This window comes from Rhinichthys klamathensis, unplaced genomic scaffold (genome assembly GCF_029890125.1).
Source record: "Rhinichthys klamathensis goyatoka isolate OS25496 unplaced genomic scaffold, OSU_Roscu_1.1 h1tg000180l_1, whole genome shotgun sequence".
In the NCBI taxonomy this organism is placed as follows: Eukaryota; Metazoa; Chordata; class Actinopteri; order Cypriniformes; family Leuciscidae; genus Rhinichthys; species Rhinichthys klamathensis.
The window spans coordinates 222118-240289 of NW_026606708.1; the positions used below are offsets into that span (position 1 = coordinate 222118).

Sequence of the window (18172 nt, forward strand, 5' to 3'; positions counted from 1 at the left end):
ATTAATGGGGAGGTAATTGATAACCGAATCGAAATCGAATCGGACTGGAAAAATGAATCGTTAGATTAATCGATGCATCGAAAAAATAATCGCTAGATTAGCCTAATCGTTTAAAAAATAATCGTTTATCCCAGCCCTAATTAAAAGGTACGCTCTGTGTAACTTTTGGTGCTCTAGCGGTTAATAAACAAAACTGCATGCGTCTCGCGGAAGAACATTGTAACCGGAGATCCTTGTCTCTGTTTATGTATATGACGAGTCACGCAGGGCACCATAGTGATTTAGAAGACAAAAACACAGTTTGGAAGGTAGATTGATGATGGATTTGCTAATAGAAAATTTGTAAATTTTGAACAAAATAAAGTTACATAGTGTACCTTTAATGAATGACTCAACATTTGATTACTGTAGTTTCAAACTAGTTAGGACTGCAGTTTCATAAGCTTAAGTTGGAAGTTGTCAGCTTATCCTGAAACAGAGACACACCCACACATTGAACTTGAAAAATCACAGCGGACAAGTTCTGAGAGAGAGAAAAGAACCGAAGCAGGTCAGTGCTATTCTTAAACGTACCTCCCTGGAGAGAGAAAGGTGTTCTTGGTGACGGCAGCCTATATTCTCACATGCACAGACATTAATCTCTGTTGCCATTATCTCAAGCCCTTCAAACACACATTCCCGAACACCACTGGCTTTTTAAAACAGTTGAGAAGAACTCGAACATTTACAAAGCTGACCTATCAATTCACTGAAACTGAAATAATGAGGAAATTCATTGTTTTAGTATAGATGAGAAAATCTGTGATATGTCACACTGGGAATGTCCCACAGTGCTTGCTCTGGGAATGCTGTCACGTCGCTGAAGGCACAATGTGGAAACATTTCCTCGGCCTCTGGTGGCAAGAAGAGAAAGAGCTCACTTCCTGTTCTGACAACTCCCTTCCTGTTCACACGCAGGCTCCTAAAAACATTGTATCTGGTGAAATTTAAAAAAGATTTAAGCCTTCATAAATCCCACAGCTGCTTCTGGGTATAAATCACTGTCAAACCGGAGTAGTGTTATTTTTTTGTAATATTAGCCTAATTCATTATTTCAGATTATATTTTATAGTTTTTATTTTAATTTTTTTAAATTTTGTTATGTGCATTGTTATTTAGCTTTAATTTATTTTAGTCATTTTTTTACCTTAAACGTAAACTTACTTAATAGAGTAGACAACACAAGTAAACATTCAATTATACACGGCTTCCTTAATGGGATAGTTCACCCAAAAATGAAAATTCTGTCATCATTTACTCGCCCTCAAGTTGTTCCAAAATATCTTCTTTTGTGTTCAGCAGAATAAATTCATACAGATTTGGAACAACTTGAGGGTGAATAATAATGACAATTTTCATTTTTGAAAAAAAAAAAAAAATATCCCTTTAAGGCTGACAACTCAACTAGTCCTTCAGACATCCTACGTCAAGTCAATTGAGACAATCTGTAGTTCTGTACATCCCTAACATCCACAGAATCGAAGACCAGTTGAGTCAAGCACTGACTGAATCAGCAGGGGTTAATCAAAAGAAAATGAGAAAAAGCGGGTTTCATTATGATTGATAAGAATCTAAAACAGTTCAATACAACCTGGATATGGAAAGTGAATGAGATTTAAATTGGATTCAGGAGGGGGTTTAGAATTTCTGCTTCAAAGATTTCCATAAGGGATCGAGTCAAGTCCATCACGGCAGCCTTCATCCCTCCAAACCCACCACAGAATTGACACGCACAGACCAAACGGGGCCCAGGAGAGCGTTTTAAGGGCCCGTAGTGGACGAGTGTCGACACTTTAAATGCTTTCGATTGACCTTGAGCCAAAGCAGCTGTGGACTGATGGGCCTCTATATTGGCTGGATTGCATATTGAACATTCATGATGAATGTGCGACAATTTCACTGGCGATATCAAATTAAGCAACACCGTGACCGACACAACTATCTTAATGTGCTTTTAATTTGGCCATTAAGCTTCCTAAAGACCATGTGTCAATAAACTAGTTTCCAGTTCCCTCTTAGTCTCACGGGAATGCGAGTATCATTTTAAATGGAAGTTTGACACTGAATCATTTTTATTCAGTATTATTCCATATCTATATCTATCTATATACAGTGTGTATATATATATATATATATATATATATCATTCTGATATGCTGATTTGCTGCTCAAGTTGTGCTGTTTAATATTTTTATGGAAACTGTGATACTTTTTTTCAGGATTCTTTGATGAAAAGAAAGTTAAAAAGACAGCATTTTTTTGAAGCAGCAATCTTTTGTAACATTATAAGTAGCCTGTTTACTGTCACTTGTATGTATGCATGTATGTATGTATGCATGCATGCATGCGTATGCAGGGGCGTAATTTGTGGGGGGGATATAACCCCCCCAATATTTAAATCTATGCATTACAACCCCCCCCATTATTTATACCGTGATCACAATATCAGGAGGCATACCCAAACTTAAACCCCCCCAATGTTCAAACCAAATCTACACCCTTGTGCGTATGTATGTATGGATGGAAAGAAAAAGTCCATACTGACCTGGTAGTGTGTATATATTGTGGAAAACATGCCTTGATTATTTTTAACTTTATTTTCCTTGCCTTAAACAATATTTTAATTTTTTTATTGTTAAAAGGCTATATCGCCCAGTGTGAGGGTGCGTGAAGCGTCTCCACTTTAAAGTCTGCACTCATCTGTCAGACTGCCTGTTCACTGAATTGTTTGAACCAAGGTAACTCGCTCTCGGTCTCATTCCCACAAAGACCTCAGAAAGGTAGGGTACATGGAAAAAAAATGAAATGGTGCTGAGTGATGCCCACTGGCCTTGTTCCTGTGAGTCTCCAGGAAGTAACGGACGATGTGAGCACTGGTGAGATTGTGTCTGGTGGACGATGTGAATATATGATGCCTGCAGTGGGAGCCGCAGCACAGAGCTCTGTGAAACGTGTGTCTGAACCTCACAGGCAAGCTGTAAAATCACGCATTCTGTCTCTCCCTGAAGCTCAAACCAACTGTTTGCACGATGACCGTTAGGGATGAGCAGAATTACATCACTAGTTGGGATAAGCAGTCACCACTATGTTATTATTGTGGCCAAAATAAATCACGATAACGATATTATTGCTATAACTATAGAATAATATTGAATGTTAATAATAATGCCAACAATCAAGTATTTTTGTTTGATTGTGTTTTTTGATTTTCTGAGAAATGAATCATGCTCATAAAAAATAAATAAATAAATAAAAACTAGTGTACGGAGGTGAAGGGAGAGTTTTTACCATAACTAAAATCACAAAAAGGAAAAAGTTGGCACACCACAGCTCCATAAATAGAGAACATGCAATACAGAATTTTTCTATTTGTAGCTTTTTGCCTACTGGATGTGTGCACTTTTGTCAAACTTTTTGCTGTAACCATGTGTACAAAAGCATTTTGGCTGGCCCTTCCTGTAGTGTGGGGTGTCCAACACCCTATTTTTAAAAAAAGAAAAAGAAAAGAAAAAAACTCCCACAATAGCGAGCTGACTTAACTGTTTTTCGGTAGTGTTTCGGTAGAACGATTTTGTGTGGCAGTAGTAGCTACACAGCGTCATTGCAGCCTTCTTTTTGCCGTTTTATGATGGGTGGTGGTAACCAGTGAGCAATACTGCCACCTACTATGTTGGACTGTCAACCAGAGTTACTGGAACTGAATTTATGATATTATCATAAGTGCAGTATTAACGTTATATAAATATATAAAAAAAAAAAAAAAAATTGTATCATGATTATCGTCAATACCAGCCTATTGTGACACGACACCCCTAGTCTTGTATAATTTAGGCCCGTTCACACCAAGAATGATAACTATAAAGTAGAGAAGAACCGAAATATATACAGGTCCTTCTCAAAAAATTAGCATATTGTGATAAAGTTCATTATTTTCCATAATGTAATGATAAAAATTAAACTTTCATATATTTTAGATTCATTGCACACCAACTGAAATATTTCAGGTCTTTTATTGTTTTAATACTGATGATTTTGGCATCCAGCTCATGAAAACCCAAAATTCCTGTCTCAAAAAATTAGCATATCATGAAAAGGGTCTCTAAACAAGCTATTAACCTAATCATATGAATCAACTAATTAACTCTAAACACCTGCAAAAGATTCCTGACGATTTTAAAATCTCCCAGCCTGTTTCATTACTCAAAACCGCAATCATGGGTAAGACTGCCGACCTGACTGCTGTCCAGAAGGCCATCATTGACACCCTCAAGCAAGAGGGTAAGACAGAAAGAAATTTCTGAACAAATAGGCTGTTCCCAGAGTGCTGTATCAAGGCACCTCAGTGGGAAGTCTGTGGGAAGGAAAAAGTGTGGCAAAAAACGCTGCACAACGAGAAGAGGTGACCGGACCCTGAGGAAGATTGTGGAGAAGGACCGATTCCAGACCTTGGGGGACCTGCGGAAGCAGTGGACTGAGTCTGGAGTAGAAACATCCAGAGCCACCGTGCACAGGCGTGTGCAGGAAATGGGCTACAGGTGCCGCATTCCCCAGGTCAAGCCACTTTTGAACCAGAAACAGCGGCAGAAGCGCCTGACCTGGGCTACAGAGAAGCAGCACTGGACTGTTGCTCAGTTTTGCATGTCATTCAGAAATCAAGGTGCCAGAGTCTGGAGGAAGACTGGGGAGAAGGAAATGGCAAAATCCCTGAAGTCCAGTGTCAAGTACCCAAAGTCAGTGATGGTCTGGGGTGCCATGTCAGCTGCTGGTGTTGGTGCACTGTGTTTTATCAAGGGCAGGGTCAATGCAGCTAGCTATCAGGAGATTTTGGAGCACTTCATGCTTCCATCTGCTGAAAAGCTTTATGGAGATGAAGATTTCATCTTTCAGCACGACCTGGCACCTGCTCACAGTGCCAAAACCACTGGTAAATGGTTTCCTGACCATGGTATTACTGTGCTCAATTGGCCTGCCAACTCTCCTGACCTGAACCCCATAGAGAATCTGTGGGATATTGTGAAGAGAAAGTTGAGAGACGCAAGACCCAACACTCTGGATGAGCTTAAGGCCGCTATCGAAGCATTCTGGGCCTCCATAACACCTCAGCAGTGCCACAGGCTGATTGCCTCCATGCCACGCCGCATTGAAGCAGTCATTTCTGCAAAAGGATTCCCGACCAAGTATTGACTATTGAGTGCATAACTGAACATTATTATTTGAAGGTTGACTTTTTTTTTTGTATTAAAAACACTTCTTTTATTGGTCAGATGAAATATGCTAATTTTTTGAGACAGGAATTTTGGGTTTTCATGAGCTGTATGCCAAAATCATCAGTATTAAAACAATAAAAGACCTGAAATATTTCAGTTGGTGTGCAATGAATCTAAAATATATGAAAGTTTAATTTTTATCATTACATTATGGAAAATAATGAACTATCACAATATGCTAATTTTTTGAGAAGGACCTGTATATATTTCAAAATGTATTAAAACAAAGTTCTATTACTGAGCGAGTACACACACACAAAAAGCAATGTTCAGAATTGTGTTTTTTTACATGATTGCACCTTTAATACTAGATGTATTAGGCTCAAAACGAACCATGATGACCAATACTGACCAATTATTTTCAGCAGGAATCTCACTGCACTCGCTGTATGCGTCTGTATGAACAGGTAAAGATGATGAATCTCTCTCTCCAGGAAATCTGACTGGAGCTTCAATATACTTAAACCCACTGGAGCACATTAGAAATATTTAATGGGGTATAAGTATTCATTTAATAAGGTGAAGCTCTGCCATCAATTCACAGCTAATCTCACAATTAATGACCCGCAGAGATCATCAGGGGGTCTGTAAGGTCTTTAAGACTGAGACACCTCACAGAAACGCACACTTATTCTTTTCCCACTGGATCGCTAGACAGTTTTATATCAGAAACATGTAGGCAAAACAGAATTGAACCAGAAGGGCTTTGTGTTGTGTTTGCTGATGTATGTCTTCAATATTCCTGAGAGGGGGTCAACCTAGGGGTGTGCGATATGATGATATATCAGTTGTCTTAAAGGGATAGTTCACCCAAAAATAAGAAATTTTGTCATAATTTACTCACCCTGAAGTTGTTCCAAACCTGTATGAATTTAACCAACATAAAAACGTGATATAGCTATTTTTGCCATTTCGCCCACCTTAAGATCTAAAAATGGAGACCCTAAAGTGTCATTATTCCTCCTCTTCATAACCTTAAACATGAATCACATCATCATAAGGAAGCTTCTAGAATCCTAAAAATCTATTAGTGATAACACCAGCATAAACACACTGTGTAACTGTTCATGCCTGTGTGCCACTGACACTGAACTCACAGCAAGACTACAGAATATGTCTGCTACTGTCAGGCAGACCTGAAAGTCAGCATGACACAGTTGCAATAGTCTTTTCTTCCCTATTGCGATGTACAGTCGTGCTCAGAATTAATGTCACCCCTGGTAAATATGATCAAAACTGGCTGTAAAAAATAAATCTGCATCGTTTATTCTTTTGATCTTTCATTCAAAAAATTGCCAAAAATCTAACCTTTATTGGAAGAAAAGAATTGAAAGGGAAAAATCACATTATGAAATAAATGTTTTTCTCCAAAACACATTGGCCACAATTATTGGCACCCTTTTATTAAATACTTTTTGCAGTCTCCTTTTGACAAGATAACAGCTCTGAGTTTTCTCCCATAATGCCTGATGAGTTTTAAGAACACCTGACAAGAGATCAGAGACCATTCCTTCATACAGAATCTCTCCAGATCCTTCAGATTCCCAGATCCATGTTGGTGGTGCTTCTTCTCTTCAGTTCACTTCACTCATCAGGTTAGGGAACTGGGATGGTCATGGCAGAAGCTTCATTTTGTGCTCCGTAACTAATTTTTGTGTTGATTTTGATATTTGTTTTGGATCGTTGTCCTGATGGAAGATCATTATAAGATTTCTAGCAGAAGGCGTCAGGTTTTTATTTTTTATCTGTTGATATTTGATAGAATCCATGATGCCATGTATCTGAACAAGATGTCCAGGACCTCCAGCAGAAAAATATGTCCATAAGATCCAACGGTATATTAAATTGTACACATGGGGTACTTTTTATCCTTGTGTGCACCAAACCCATTTAGCGTGTTTGCTGCCAAAAAGCTCTTCTTTTTTTAAACCCTCCCAAACAACATGTGGGGATGTAGGGGTTGTTTGATTTTTTTTAATAGCCTTTCTGACCCCCAAGACTCAACTAATCTCTGCAATTCTCCATCTATGATCCTTGAAGAGTCTTTGGCCACTCAAACTTTCATCCTCACCATGCATTAAGGCAATATAGACGCACGTCCTCTTCCTGGCAGATTCGGAACATCTTTAGTTGATTGGAACTTCTTAATTATTGCCCTGATGGTCAAAATGGGGATTTTCAATTCTTTAGCTATTTTCTTACAGGCACTTTCTATTTTGTGATGCACAACAATCGTTTGATGCACATCAGAACTATATTCTTTGGTTTTACTCATTGTAATGGATGATTAAGAGAATTTGGCCTTTGTGTTTCCTCACATTTAAACTCCTGTGAAACAAGAAGTCATAGCTAGACAATTCCATGTTCCTAGTCACCCTGGTGTGCTAAAAAAAAAAAGGTAAACATTAATGGGAATATACTTCAGAGATATTTTATTCGTAAAAAATTCTAGGGGTACCAATAATTGTGGTCAACGTGTTTTGGAGAAAAACATTTGTTTCATAATGTGATTTGTGGACCTGAGGTTAGTGTATGAAGGGTGTGAGGTGTCTGCTGGACTGTGTGGAATCTGCACACATGCTGGGCAGGTTAAGAATGTTTCAGCTTAACTAGAGACCTTTGAGAATGTGTATGTGTGTGTGGGTTGCCGCGTTTAAAAACTTTTGCTAGGGCTTGGTTGTGTTCAACATGTAACAAACATTATTCTCTAATTAAAAATTATTTGTTAAAAATACTTTCTCCTTTTAAAATAAGTCATTCATATTGATTTCACCATGTAAGCCAATGGTGTGATTTGGGGAACGGGACTCATTTTTAAAGTCTTTTGGGCCACTATTTAAATAATCACATCACGCTGTCCACACATAGGCTGCATTTAAACTGGCACAACAAATCCCATCTTTTACTCACATCTGACACAGATCGGAATTGGTTGCCCACGTGTAAACAAAAAAATCCGCATGAGATCCGATTTTTTCACATCCGATCCGAGCCACTTCCAAATGTGGTTTTAAATCAGATACATATCCGATATCTGGACATTCGACCTACGTCTAAACACGCATATCCGATTCCCCTTTGAATTCCAAGCCACCACAAGGCGAGGACGACACATTTATTCACAAAGATAGCTTTTAATGTTGTATTATTATGAGGCAGGTGTGCCTGTATGCGTTCGCTCACAGCTTTTTATTGAGGTGGGAACTTTATATTTATCTTTGTGAAGAAAAGAAATTGCGTGAACGCCAAAACATTTAAGAGCTGGTTTTCAACCTCTGCCTGTGACTTTTATAAACAAAACAGCTTCACTACTGAAAGCTACATTATATCTCTCAGCAATGAGGTGATAATTTTGCTGTAATTAACAAGTTTCACTATTATACTCACTCGCGTATGTGCGAGCGCTCGCTGTCTCTCTCTGGTTAATTAATTAGAAATCATTAAAAATATATATATTGGGCTACTTTATTTCTGTTCAGAATTCTAGATCTGAGTTGTAGATTTACTAAAAAATTCTTCGGACTATCTGTGCCGTCAGATTTTGCGCTGCAAAACATTCATGAGTCATTACAGCTGTTAGCTTGTCCATACTGGCAAATAATCATGACCACCCGACATGAATTATGTAGCCTAAATAATTTTAATATCACGGCCATCATTCAAAACCAGGGTCTACCATGTGGATGGTAAAACGATCACCGAAAATCATATTGGGTGGAAATTAATGTAAGCACAGATATCGGATACAAGACCTGTCTAAAGTGAGTGTAAACAGTCGGGCCAAAAAATCGGATCTGGTCAAAAGATCGGATCTGTCACAGACTTGCAGTGTAAATGCAGCCATAGACTCTGGTAATTCACACACGCTTTAGCTCTCTCTCTCTAATAACTGCATTAATCTGCTATCAGTGGCTCAAGCCTCCGTTCCTAGCTCTAAAAGGACGTCTTGGAATTAGCAACGGAGGCTTGGGATTAGATGAATAAGAAATTAGTCCTACACACAAGAGTGTTGACCTGAAAAAATGTCTTGAAATGTTTTTGTTCTTGAACAATGTTTTGAGGTGTGGTAACCATAGCATAAGCAGAAGTATTGACTCTGGGGTATTTCATTATTTTAAAAAAATAATAATGCACACTAATAATTTATAGTTTTATAATAATTCAACGACTTGCCGTCAATTATTCTTTACATATTACACAGAGGAAACGGGTATCACAAGTTGTTGGTTCATCGTGTTTGTCATTGGTTGTGCTTTTAGTGTATGTAATTTGCCTGGCAAACAAAGCCTGGTCTTGGAATTTAAGAGTACGAAGTCTCTGTAGAACAGAAAGATAAACAGAGATTAAAACCAGAGTTTATGATTCAAGTGTGTGGGATACTTCTGCTACAAAAAATATTCTACTACATCTACTACAAAAAAGAAAACTATGAAAAAAACGCTCAACCCTAAGTAAAACGGTGTAGGGTAAAGCAGTAATTTACTGTACGCTGGGAACCATAGTCCAGCTGTAGACATCTGTATCACTTAGAGTGCAACGGTCAGGTAGTAAATGGGGGAATAGATTTTTAACATATTAAACCTTTAAAATATAGACCTACTGTGAGCTACGAAGTTGTTAATCGATGGCATATGCTTTTGTTGAAGCCATCAGCCTGCATGATTTCAACTAGGCCTAACTTTTTAAATAATTGTGTTTAACATTGGAATTCCTGGTGAAAAACTAAATCTCCACCAATATGTGCACAGTAAAAAATAAAATGCCATTTTTACGGTAAAATACCGGCAGGTGTGGTTGCCAGAACTTTACCGTCAAAAATATGGTACAGACGTTATTGGTTTTACAGACTTGACCTAAAATTTACAGTAATAAACCGTATTTCATTATCTGATATAATGTTAATTTACCAACCTATTTATGTATTAATATCTGTTTTGTACCATTGTAATACACTGACAAACAACAATCATCACAGCAGTGATGAAAGTCACATGATAAATCAAAGCTCATCACTAGCAGCTCTTCCACAAGAAAGTTAATAGTATTATAAAGAAGCAGCACAGTGTCATTCGTTCAAACACTAAACAGCATCATGGTAACACATGAAATTTTAAAAATGCAATAAACATTAATTTAACAACATTAAATGTAACATAAAACTCTAACTGATAAGAAAATAACTAAGAAGAAACATAGTTATTTATTTCAACAAAAATACATCAAATGTGAAGTGTCACGCAGGGAATTGTGGGAATGTCAATTTACGGTTTTCCACTGTAAATTATACAATGAGTTGTTCTTTTTCACTTTCACAAACTGTAAATTTAACAGTATTTTACAGTAAAATTACATTAAATGTACCGTTAGATCTATCACAGTTATTTACCGTATATAGTAAGGAAACTTTCTGTTAACCAATTAAGTTTTTCACTGAAGCATTTTTACAGTCTTTTACCGTTAAAATCACGATCATTTTTTACAGTGTGTAGTAATTTCTTATCACCATCAGTGAGATGACACAATGTGTGTTTTTGTGAAAGCCAAATGACAACAACTTGCTTAAGCACAACAATCCCAGTGCCACTTGCTGCAGATTGTCAGATTGCTACAGCAACACTTATATTACAGGATTCGTTGACCCCAAGGGTGACAGGCAGCCAATCAAAAGCAAATGCCAGACACAAGAACATAACAGCCTCATGCTTCTGAGCAGCAGCGGACCCTTGGATCAGATTCTCCACACGGAAGAACAGAGACGAGCACAGAAGATTAAACTCTAATTTAAAGGCCTCACTAGTGTTTGGCTTCCTTATCACACAGAGAGGACACACTTCCAGTGTGTCACACACATCAAGGTGGAAAATCTGAAACAAATATAGCACAACTTTAATTAAAGTTCTTACGCTTAAGTTAAGGCCTATAGAAAGAAACAATGATGTTACACTGTAAATAAAGACTGAGCATTTCTAAGTGGCGAGTGCCTCTGATTTCAACTTTCATTCAGTCAGGAATGAAGCAACGAACGAACGAAAGACGGAAGGAAAGAGAGTCACCCTAGCTAAATGAAATGGACAGATTTTTCTAAGCTAAGGAGTAAGGACAGAAGAAGCAGAAGTGTCTGACCTACTTGAATGTTTGTTCTTGTTCCTAGAGAGGGTGATATGGAGAGGAGAAAAAGGGGTGACGTGTCCTAATTAAAAACCGTCCTCTCTTCCTCCTCCTCATATTTTTTGTCCCTCTTTCTCACACGATCAGGTCGTCATCGAAGACTAAATGGACTGCCGCCCAGAGGGCTCACACTGACCTGAAAACAGCTTCCCATGCACAACCACTCAAATTCAGTGACATTGCACACTACAAACTGATCTTTGAGCAGTCCGAAAGGGAGCGAAAAGGTAGAGGCTGCTAGTTTGGACATGTTCGCTCTCTATTTTTTAACAGCAGTGTCGTAAAAATGAAATCATTCATAATTCTAAATACTTCTTAGAATTATGGCTTTCGGCTTTCCTTTTTCAGCAGAAAAACACTTGGGAATCCAGGTGTATTGATGCTGACCTCTGTGAGATCGAGGGTTTTTAAACTTATTTAGGACACTTATTTAGAAACGCTTGGTGGTTAAAGAGACAGAGCAGCGAACCCAGAGGGGGATGGGATCAGAAAGGACCATGAGCTGAGATTCAAACTTGGGTCATCCGAAACGCAGTGTTGCCCACAAGACAGCATTTCATTTTGAGCATTAAATTTAGCATTAGTAATCAGACACTTGAAGCAGAGGAACACTTGGATCCACAAGGACACCGATTTGTTAGTTAGAGGTGTGAGATCTGTCTCCGTCATTGTGATGTCAAAATATTTCAAAAGTACTGTCAAAAGTTTGGGACCAGCATTAAACTGTACTATATTGAATGGTTCATAAAATAGTACAGTTTAAACAACTGCTTTCTTTTTTATAATATTAATTCGTATGATGGCAAGCTGAATTTGATGTTGAAGAAGCATTTTCTAATTATTGTGACAGTTGGAAACGTTTGTGCTTCTTAATATTTTTGTGGAAACCATTTAAAAGCTACAGCATTTATTTCAAATAGAAATGATTTGTAAGATTATAAATGTCTTTAATGTCACTCTTGGTCAATTTAATGCATCCTTGACAGGTAGTTTTTTGTTGTTGTTGTTGAATATTTTGACATCACCTGCAGCCACTGAGGGCAAGACAGACCTCACACTTCTAACTATCAAATCGGTGTCCTTGCTGGTGGATCAAAGCGTTCCTCTACTTCAGCGATTCCCAAACTGTGGTCCGCGGACCACTAGTGGTCCGTGAGGGTACTGCAGGTGCTCCGTGAAAAGGCAAAATAAAATATAAAATAATATTTTTTTTACCTTCATTTTACCAGGAAATTCCCATAAAAAAGTAAAAAGAATATGTAGGCCTATATTTATATAAAATGTCAATTAAATTGTCAAGTTATTGTGTGATTACTAAAATAGGCTAGTGGCGCTTGGCCGTGACGTTCAAGCTCAGTGTCGTCAGAACCACAACATGGATCGGTGGATAGCAACAGGTTAGGTGAGCATTTATTTAGTTGTTTGTTTTTAATATAGGCCTATATTAGACAGACGATACAAAGAGGAAGGGAAAGATGTGGAGGGTGACAAAAGAGGATATTACGTTCATATTGGGCTGGCAAATAGACTCCAATGGCTTTTCCTTTTGCCAACTTTCTTTTATTTTTAACCTGGAGTAACGTTAGGCCTACTGTGTTTTCATTAAATGTGTAAAGTTATAGGGCAGAGGCAAATATGTTCTCATTATCACATCACATGCATAGCCTTTATAGGCAGTTTAGGCCTATATGAAACGAAATGTTTATAAATGGAATGAATAAGGCCTGTTATTATTTTAATTTCCAGTTAATGTTAGTTTCTTGATCTCGTGTTTCTGAAATGTTTTGCGGATGTGCTGTTAAGTGGACAAACTCAAGCCTACTTTTTGAGGACTTACGTTAATAATCCCCTAAAATCGCCAAAGGTTTTGAAATGCTGACTATATCCAAGTGTTCTTATTACTGTATAAATTTAAACTCCATTGCTATGGAAATAAGCCTGTTGTTCAAATGAACATGATTATGCCCTTGGGCGCTTGAGTAAATAAAAAAAAATATATGTGGCAGCCGTTGTGTGAAGTAAACTGTCTTTAACAAGCTTGTTGTACTGATGTGATGACCAGTTAGGCCTATAGTTTTAGTGCTAGTTAGCCTATTTAGAGGTGTGGATTAATTCAGGTAGGACTGTGTAGACATATTTTATTATGTGTATTATGAGGTGGTCCGCGAAAATTCTTGCTTACAAATAGTGGTCCACACAAACAAAGAGTTTGAAAACCCCTGCTCTACTTCATAACTGTGTGATACCACAGGAGGAGAAAACAGCCCAGAGGACACAACAGCACACAGACAGTCCTCCAGGACATCTACTTGTTTTTAGCATGCAGGAAACCACCCTCAAAAACATTCTGCTTATGTAAGATAAAGGCAAACAAACAAACCTCCCTGTTCGTCAACGCTCAGTAAACACATTTAATAATTCATTTACAGATAAAATGTCAGTTCTGTTTAGATTATTTTACAATTTCTTTTAGCAGAGTTTGCATCAGAAATGTGCCCACTAAAGCACTAAAGACGGCTTCCGAATCAAACCAGTGTGCCTTACTTTGATGTTCGAACAGCAAGCTGAATAATGACCCATATCGACCTGCACCTCTCATACACAGAGAGAAGTGTGGCTGCGAGCCCACACCTGTTGGCACTGCTGAGGCGGCACAACAGACGCAGCCTTCCTAGTCCCTACTAGCATGACTGGCACACTCAGACATTCTTATCAGGTGAGACTGATGCTCTTCAGACCCTCCACTCTTTTTCTGCATCAGTTTATCACAGTCACACTCATCATCAGATTAAAAAAAAACATTCAACAAGTGAATATTACAGTCCTCAGTAAGCCCAAAGATTCTAACTAGCTAGCTCAATATGTTTTGAGCCATGGCCTATGGGATGTAAACACTGTCCTTACATGGAGGAGGTGGGCTGTTTCAGAGAGAATAGCTCAGAAATTCCTGCTGAAATGTGGCATCTTCCTTTCCAAACACATTGAGGTAGATTTCCTATAGGCAACTGCTTCAAACACAAACACCTGGATCATTCCTGTCTAACAAGTTTTTATATGAACCAGATGAACATTTCACTTTCAGTAGCCTACAAAACAGACCATGACCAGCGGTTTCTGTCCAAAACACACATGGTTCAATGACAAACAAGAAAATCCGGGGTAATACAAAGTTCTTAGAAATGTAATCATTTACACTAGAGATGGTTTTATCTTTTTTTTTTTCAAAAACACTGATTATGTTTTCAAAAAACAATTTGGCTAAAGTCGGCATGAAACAGAAGTTCTGATACAATAGTGTTTTCTTCCCTGTACATATCCGAGTGAAATAGCTTTCCAAACAAGACTAAATGTAAAGGGGTGGGGGATGGGGGGTTGGGAGGTAGGCTACTCGGTTCTATCGGAAATTGATTGGATCACTGTGGTTTGCTATAGCTGTGATCCCATTTGAGTGACAGGTTGTGTAAGGATGTCATGGTGACTTTAATCAATTTCATGTAGCACAAACATCAAGCATAAAGTACTTTTTTTTCCTTTGTGAAAAAAAATATTTCTAAGAAATACGTTTTCAAATATAAACACGTTCAAAAGCGTAAATAAAATTAAAATGTTTACGTTTATCTGCTTGTGTATCTTACAACAGAAACAATAATAACCAATTATCCCAGCCTAATTAGAGCCTTTTAAGAATTACATTTTTCGTTCCACATACTCTCAACATCCTTATGGACTTACTTTCGGTCAGCTGTATTTCGAGGCAGGTCATGTGACGTCGTCGACATGGCGGCGTTCAGGAGGAGGCGACCAGCTCCATGTACAGTAGAAAAACAATCTTCCCCTCGAAGACTGGAGTATTCGTCTCACGTAAGCGTAATTTACACTTTAATAGTCCTTCAAAGTTATTTGAAAACTTTTACAATTAATAAAAACGTAGTAAATACCAATTTTATCAATCCCTTCAAAATAAATGACCATCACGTCACTGACCCAAAAAAAAAAAAGTTTGGCATGAACGCGCACTAGCGCACAATTCCGTAACACGAACCCACACTAAGAGCTGCTGAGACTTGAAAAACATGAGCTGAAAGTTAGTTATTTTATTTCGAGGCGCGGTCTTTCATCATCTTCCAAGTTTCACCAATAAACACTCTGTCTGTCTATACGAGCGGATTTTAGTGTAACGTTGACGTCTCTGAACTGATCTACGACATTGTGAGCCTAAACACAACGATGTGGGGAGTTCAACAGGGGTGTTGTCTTACACTCCCAAGCCAAATCCATCTGAATCTTGTGTTGTGGTCAAAAGCAAACACTGCGATACCGAGCTGCGTGTGAAAACAGGTGGTGTGACCACCTTAGTAAACACACCACAACTTCAGCGACGCTTTTGTGTCCTCATAGGTCACAATCAAAATATTTTCCCTGGCTTTTTAAGAAACACGTCAAGTTGTTGATCTTCATAAAAGACGCTTTTCTGAAGCCAACACTTATTTTCTCCCCGCAGAAGAGTTAAACCGTGAAAGGGCTCTTGCTTGTTCCACTATCTAATCAAAACTAATAGCAACGCAAATGCTTTCGAAATCAAACTGACCTTTTGATCAAACTGAAGTTTCACCGCTGAAGGTTTCCCTTTTCTTTGGCGCAGTGTGTGTGTGTGTTCAAGTGTTTGGCTGTCCGTGGAGGAGAGGACTCGGAGCGCTGCCGTTAGATCCTCCCACAGACTATGGACACGCGCTGCTGGAGTTGTCTATGCCCAAATGCTATTGGCTCGAAGGGAGGAGCTGGCTGTCACGGCCACGCCCCTAAGCCGTTGAAATAGAATGACATCATTGGCACGAGCGGTGGCAGGGGGTTGATGTGTGGGCGCAGTGCCTGCGAGGATGACCAGTTGATTGAATTCCAAATGCACCATATGCACTTCTGTAAGATTCGTGAACGAATCAGTCTTTTGAGTCGGATCTTTTTAATGAATCGGTTTAACCAATTTTCGAACATGCTCACAAAACCGGTTTGAATTAAACATTCACGAATCAGTTTAATCGTTTATCGTGTGAACAACTCACTGACTCATTGAACCGAGCTCATTGGAGCAGATCCGATTCGTAATGAGATGAGAGCTGGATTTCAGATTTATTAGCCGCTATATTTAAATAACTAGAAGAACAGTGCAATAAATGGTCAAATGTGTGCGCTACAAATCACTGTTAATAACTACGACAATAAGTTAAAATAATATAACCAGTTTGCAATATCAAGCAACATAACGAGCTGTTTTTTGTACAGCTAAAAATAACTGGAAGTGAAGGACACCGGAAGTCTCGCACATTCAAGTTCGCGCCAGCTCGGTTGAAAATAAAATGGACATTTTCAGTCAAATAATATGAACTTTAGAACAGTTTATTGTAAATACAAATTATTTTATGTTCTTAAAGGAATAGTTCACTTTTCAAAAAGGAAAATTCTGTCATCATTTACTCGCCTTCAAGTTGTTTCAAAACCTAGGATAGTTCAAAATTAGCTCATGATCTACTCAAGTCGTCAGGTGTATATGACATTCTTCTTTCAGACAAATACAATCAATATTAAATCATACAAAACAATATAAATAAAAAAATGTCCTGGCTCTTCCAAACTTTAGAATGCCAGTGAATGGCTGTTTCTGTTTTGAAGTCCAAAGTGCCATCCATCATGGACATTTTTTAATATAACTCTGATTGTATTCATCTGTAAGAGGAATGTCATATACACCTAGGATGACTTGAGAGTGAGTAAATTCATGAGCTAATTTTAATTTGTGGGTGAACTATCCCTTTAAGTTCTTTCATCTGCTGAACACAAAGGAAGATTTTGAAGAATGTTGGTACTCGGTAAACAGACAGTTGATGTACCCCATTGACTTGCATAGTATACTATGTTTCCCTATAGGGAAAAAAAATACTATGGGCATCAATGGGGTAGGCCTACATCAACTGGTACAGGTTCATACAGGTTTGAAACAACTTGAGGGAGGGTAAATGATGACAGAATTTTAATTTTGAAGTGAACTAATCCTTTAATCACTGTTTTTTTTTCCGGATTATTCTTGGCTGCAATGTGCAAAAACAAACTGAAACGGGATGCGTGAAATTACTTAAAAAGCGTTATTAATACAGTCTTATTAATGGGCCTAAATATTAAGAGAAAAAGACTTAATAAACAGCAAGTGCCTATATGGTTTATTGGTAAATGTATGCCGCACTGGCCTGGGAATGGGATGTCAGGGCCATAATGAAGTCAAGCAACGATCTAAATAGTTTTTAACCATTTATTTGAATCGAAATGTTCAAAAGAACCGATTCACGAAACAAATGAGTCTGACCTTTCATCAGTGGCAGTGAGTTGGAATCAGGGGTCTTTGATACGAATTAATTACCAACAATTACTGATCATTTGTGTGAATTTTGACTTCTGGTTTGCAATAAAACCATGATGGTTCACTTTTTAAAAAATAAAATAGTTTTAGGGCTTTTAAAAATTAGGCTTTACAATTCCTTTTTTAGGATGGTTTGAAATTAATATTAATCAGCCATAAACAGGTCTATTTTACCTTAGTTGCATACCTGAGATTATGTGAAGAATATTATCTAGAGACTGTGAATATAAAAAAAAATTCTCCCCGACTCAGCAAATGCAGAGACCCTGTGCGTGCACTTTTATAAAAC

The 18172-nt window shown here is 38.0% G+C and overlaps 1 protein-coding gene across 1 annotated transcript in view; it reads right to left on the minus strand.

Moving 5' to 3' along the window:
* The window catches only part of rhocb (ras homolog family member Cb), a 30506-nt gene extending 14281 nt beyond the window's left edge, over nucleotides 1–16225 (minus strand). Inside the window, exon 1 of the mRNA XM_056260901.1 lies at nucleotides 16063–16225. The gene's annotated coding sequence lies outside the window, so the exon portion shown is untranslated. The remainder of the gene's footprint in view (nucleotides 1–16062) is intronic.
* Between the last annotated feature and the right edge of the window lie 1947 nt (nucleotides 16226–18172).